At 39.6% G+C, this 6,000-nt stretch overlaps 1 pseudogene across 1 annotated transcript; it reads right to left on the bottom strand.

Annotated features, from left to right (window-relative positions):
* Window positions 1-2,101: 2,101 nt before the first annotated feature.
* On the bottom strand, window positions 2,102-4,607 carry LOC143605460 (pyruvate kinase, cytosolic isozyme-like; annotated as a pseudogene). The gene is made up of 3 exons (XR_013148543.1): window positions 4,151-4,607; window positions 3,629-4,091; window positions 2,102-2,968 (listed from the first exon to the last, which is right to left on the bottom strand). The product of XR_013148543.1 is annotated as a pyruvate kinase, cytosolic isozyme-like (transcript).
* Between the last annotated feature and the right edge of the window lie 1,393 nt (window positions 4,608-6,000).

Below are 6,000 nucleotides of genomic sequence, written 5' to 3'. Positions count from 1 at the left end.
CCTGGATAAAGGCAGCGCGAACAAGATCTTCGCTGATATTACCCAGACTTAGCTTCTTCGAGTTGAAGCGAGTGATGAAGTCTGGCAAAGATTCATCTTTTTCTCGAATGCACTTGAGGATTGTCCATTGCTCCTCGGTATACTTTCGTTGTTGGCTGAAGTGTTGGCTAAACTTCTGTTGGAAGTCTGCCCAGTCGTAGATGTGGTTGACCGGTAGACGATCGAACCACGCTCTAGCAGCCCCGACAAGCGTCATTTGGAACATGTAACACCACGTAGGTTCCGTCCAACTACTGACGGTTGCCCCCGCTATGAACCTGTTCAAATGATCGTCTGGATCAGATATACCATCATAAGTGCCGATGTTGGACATCTGTTTGGCACTTTTTGGGGCAATTGCTTCTGCAATGTCCCTTGCAAATTTGGACGTTCCTGCATTTGCAACATTTGGTCTGAATGTTTTGGAGAAGTCACGTGGACTTCCACCTGTGTTTTTTGGTTTGAAGGCTTCTCCAAAATGCCTTCTCGGTTGGGAGTCCGTTTCCTTACGCTTCCCTTTTGCCCTATGGCGAGGGTTCGCGTCGGAGTCGGACTCCTCCGAGTCATCGTCCAAGTATTCTTCGAATTCGTCAGCCTGTTGGACGGAACGCAAGCGTTCGTCCAACTCAGCTTGGAATTCCCTCTGACGTGCCTCCGCCCATGCCTTAACTTCATCGAGGGTTTGGCGGGGGAGTCTTGCTCGTTTCTCTAACTGGGTATCGGTGAATCCCAGTAAGCTATTATTTACTGCACTTGCCCCAGCTTGGGTAACTGGGGTAGTGTTCGTAAAATTTACTTCACTTGCCCCGGCTTGGGTAACCGGGGTAGTGTTTGTAAAGACTGTGTAGCCGGTATTCCCCCCAGTAGCTGGGGTTGTGGTTACCGGAATTTCTTTAACCATCTTTCCAAAAGTTTGAAAAAACTGGAGAAAAATGAAGTTCTAGCTTTATGCACGGATGGCGCCAATGAAGAAACACTAACCAGACCCCGGGCAGATTACTGGTAACCTGGGGGTTAGATAGCTGTTTCCCACGAGGGGTTAGACCCAGAAAAGATGGTTCTTCTGATGACCTGCAAAACAGACACCGTGAGCTTGTCACTGAGAATGGGGGGGGGGGGGTTCCTCCTTGTGACCACCCTCCGGCGTGAGAATCAGACTAGATTGCTCTTTAAATATAAATGTATATTAAGAGATTGCTAGAGCAGATATCAGGTATAATATGATGATAATATGTTAAGATAAGATGATCATACCATTTGTGGTATTTATAGCCGAAGGTAGGTTTCCAAGGAGGTGTGGCCGGCTGCAACAGTATTCCTGTTCCACCAACAGTGGCCTACGCACGTGCCCTGCTGGTAGTTGGTGGGTAGGCAGCGGCTGATAGTGACCAGGCCTGCTGTGTACTATTCCTTTTCCACCAACTGCCGGCTATGCACGTGGTATGGCAGTAGTTGGTGAGTAGGCAGCGGCTAATAGTGACATACAGTACAGGAGCATGCTGCTCGCCATACTGTTGTCAATAAGCTGTCGTATCTTTAGTCAGATCTTTTGCCCATACCTCGTCAGGTACAGTACAGAAGATATTCCCGTATCGTACGGACTGGCTTATTTGGGCGGGAGTATTCCCACTCCCGCCCTTGTGCGGGATTGACCCCGGCTTTGCTCATTCCTTTAGGTGACACTAAGTGATTGAGAGCTAAGTGCCTTGTGCGTGTAGCCTTGCTGCACGGGTGGCCTTCCCTGATGGCTTGTATCCGAGGCTGCGGGGACAGGCGGAGTCCTTCACCATTGGGAGGCATTTCCTGCGGGAACAGCTTGCGTACTGCGCGTAAGGACGTCACGTCTCTGAGCATGGTGGGTCCTGCGGATCTAGTTGGTTTCTGCGCAGACGTTCCTCTTCAAGGTGAGTTTTGCGGGTCCAACTGGGCTCTGCTGGGACCTACCTCTTCACTCCCGCAACCAAACTTTCGTAAATTATATTTAGGTTCATTGTGTTATATCAACAATACATCCATGCCAAATTATCAACTCTTAACATTATCTCTTAATAATAATATCCATAAACAAAAATGCCTTGAAACAATACCAAAACTTTAGAGAACCATAAATAAACTATTATCACTAATTAACCGCAACAATCTTGACAATAGACGCCATCCCAACCCGATGCAAAGCCACAACCGAATCACCAACCTTACACAACCCATTCTCTTTAGCATGTTTCAACCCGAACCCGATCGCCTCTTCAGTCGACTTGCTACTCGAACCTAGACCCAACCCCGACCCCCCAATTAAAACCAGGACCAAACCCCTATATACCAAACCATGTCGACCCTGCTGACTCATCACTACAAGACAAATCCGTCTCAATTTCCGGGACCACCACTGACAATATCGGCACCCCGGGTCGATAGCCACAAGTTTCGCCGTGGTCCCACCTCGAGTCAAAACCAATATCAAACTCGCCTTTGACGAGATCGTGGTACGAGCCGCGGACGAGGCCAGGCTCTCCAACAGGCTCATTGGCACGGGCACGTTCGCGAGTATACGCTTAAACATAGTTTTGTAATTGGTTGACTTTTTGGCTTCGATGCATACTTTAGCCATGGTTTGGACCGCGAGTTCTGGGTAGGCCCCGGCTGCGGTTTCGCCACTGAGCATGACGCAGTCGGTGCCATCGAGGACCGCGTTTGCCACGTCAGTGGCTTCGGCTCGCGTGGGCCGTGGGGCCTTGATCATGGACTCGAGCATTTGGGTGGCGGTCACCACCGGTTTTCCTTGTAGGTTGCATTTGCGGATCATGACTTTTTGGTTTAGGAATATTTTCTCGATCGGTATCTCCATACCGAGATCGCCACGCGCCACCATGAACGCGTCTGAGTTCGCTAGGATTTCGTCAAAATTCGCGACACCTTCTTGATTCTCGACCTATAAAATAAAATATATTTTTTAGAATGTAGTTATAAATAAAATATATTTTTTAGAATGTAGTTATGAGTGAAATAGAGAGAAAAAAACCTAAATAAGTCAAAACCGTAAAATAATAATAATAATATTTTAAAGTGTAGTTATAAGTGAAGCAGTAAGAAAAAAACTGGGTATGTTTGGCAAAACTAGCTGATAGCTGTAGCTGGAAGCTGTTGGCTGTTAGCTGGAAGCTGATGGCTGGAAGCTGTAGCTGGTAGCTGGAAGCTGTAGCTCTTTAGATATATTTAGATGTTTGGTAGAGTAGCTGGAGCTTTTAATAAAACGTATAAAATTACTAAAATGGGCATAACTAAAATCAATAATAGTAAATGTATTTATTTTGGAAGGTTATTTAAGTAAATTATCATACTAAAAGTTTGTAACTCTTTCTAAACACTACTAGTAGAAGCTTTAAGCTTTTTCTCCTGACCTAAAAGCTTCAAGCTCCTTGAACCAAACAGAGCTTTTAATTGAGTATGAACTTTTTCTTAAAAGCTTGAAGCTTGTAGCTCCTAAAAGCTCATAAAAGCTTCATGCCAAACATACCCTAAATAAGTTAAAACCGTAAAATAATAATAATAATAATAATAATAATAATAATAATAATAATAATAAACTCACCTTAGACATGAGAATGATGTTTTTGGCATGATCTTCCAACAACTTACGAACCTCAACAAGGTCCGAGCCTTTTCTAACAAATGACAAAGCAATGATATCAATCTTATTAGGAACACCCCACAACATAATATCCTCTTTGTCCTTTTCAGTCAATGTCGGGAGATCCACAACCACTCCCGGGAGATTAACGTTTTTGCGTTCACCAAGAACCGCGGTGTTGTCACAACAACAACGAGCCAACCCGTTTTCAGTGTCACAAGACAGGACGGTGAACGAGATGGTCCCGTCAGAACATAGGATGACACTTTGTGGTTTTACATCGTGAGCTAGCTTTTTGTAACTCATACTTGTTGTCTTGTTGTCTCCTTTAAGAGTGTAATTCGGTTGAGATTGTGATTTCTTGACCTTGTGTTAGTTGAACCGGTTTGCTATCTTTTAGAAACCCGGTTCGAATCTCAGGACCCTAAAGAATTTATTAAAACAATTAGCATTCCAATTAATAATAATAATAATAATACTTACTTAGGTGTCGAGCATGACGGCACAGAGAATGCCAGTATTACGCATGCCGGTTCGAAGATTATCAAGCGTCTCTTGATGATACTCGAAAGAACCATGCGAGAAATTGAACCGAGCAACATTCATCCCAGCCTTCAACAGCTTCTCAACCATCTCAATCGAGCGAGAAGCCGGTCCCAAAGTGCACACGATTTTCGTGTTAGGCCTCTTCGTGCCGACGACTTCAAGGCTGAGATCAAGTTTCATGTGATCCATTATGAACAATTGGACGGACGATGGTTGTTTGAGAATAATAGAATGAGGGTTGATTGTTGGGGTATTTATAGTTTTATACCAATAAATTATTTGGTTGCATTGCATGCTTTATTTGTTTCTATAAACAAATTGTTTTTCTTTTTCACCAAGTTAAGTTGTCTTTTGGTTTTAGAAGCTTCTGGAAGGTACGTAGTTGTTTTGTAAGAAAATCTATGATCGTATGTTTATTTCGACAAGAATTGATTGTTTCGAAACGTGTTTTTCAAGTTTGGAGCCATGGATGGTTTTGGAAACCAAGAGAATATAAACCATTCCTTTTTTAATAAAATATTTAGGGATCTTTGGTATAATGGGTGTATATATTAACCGATTTTATATTTCTTTTTATTTTTATTTTTATTTTTCTACTATATGAGCATGTGGATAATCTAACAACCAATCATTATTATTATTTAAAAAATTTTAGAAATAGGAAAAACTAAATGGTTGAAATGGTTTATAGGAGAGAGAAAATGTTTTTGTGTTTTTAGGTGTTCCGTCATTTTAAATGGCGGAACCCATAATGGTTGCAGAGCGTGTCAGAAGTTGTCTGGTGAGCTGGACGTTTTTCGGGTTGAAATGACGGAAATGACATTTTTTCCATGTGTTCTGCCATTTCAAATGGCGGAACCCCACTTTTATCCTTTTATTCACTTCTGCCATTTGAAATGGCGGAAGTGAATAGTAATATTCCTGACATATGACAGACTTGACAAGGTTTTTCTCTCCTTTTAACCTTACTATTCACTTCCGTCATTTCAAATGGCGAAAGTGAACAATACTGACATGTGTCATACACTATACACTGACAAGACTTATCTCTACTTTTTGACCATAGCTAATAATATTTATTATAAAATATGTATTACATATTTATTATATAAAATAAAGAAATTGAAAAAATAAGTTACTTATGAAATATTTAAATTATACTTTTTAAATTACTCATGATATAATTATAAAATATTTAAATTATACTTTTTTTATTTACTTATCACATGAAAACTTAAAAATGTTAAAAAAAAAACTTTGGTTTTATAGTTATCAGAAAAATTAAAAGGAAAATAAAAGTATTAAAATTTAAAACCTTATTTTTCTTTTAAAAAAGTATATTTGTCGTATTTTTCTTTTAGTACTTTGGTTTTCTTTAATTGGTTTTCTTTTAGTACTTGTCGTAGTTTTCTTTAAAAAAAACTATATTTTTTCTTTTAAAAAAATTTTGGTTTAATAATTTTATTTTTTTTTAATTTTTCTGATAACTATAAAACCAAAGTTTTTTTTTTAATTTTTTTAGTTATTATTTCATAAGTAATTAAAAAAGTATAATTTAAATATTTTATAATAAATATCATATGTAATTTAAAAAGTAAAATTTAAATATTTCCTAGGTAATTTATTTTTCAATTTCTTTATTAATTTGTTTACTTTATATAATAATTATATAATACATATTTTATAATAAATAAAAGTATTTTCGGTCCTGTTTCTAATGAAATTTGCAGTTCTAAAAAAACTATGGTCAAAAAGTAGAGGTCTTGTCAGTGTATAGCGTATGTCAC

Source organism: Bidens hawaiensis, unplaced genomic scaffold (genome assembly GCF_021521415.1).
Source record: "Bidens hawaiensis isolate Kalapana, Puna unplaced genomic scaffold, B.hawaiensis_p1.1 tig00069552_1, whole genome shotgun sequence".
Classification (NCBI taxonomy): Eukaryota; Viridiplantae; Streptophyta; class Magnoliopsida; order Asterales; family Asteraceae; genus Bidens; species Bidens hawaiensis.
This window is presented reverse-complemented; position numbering and strand designations above follow the sequence as displayed.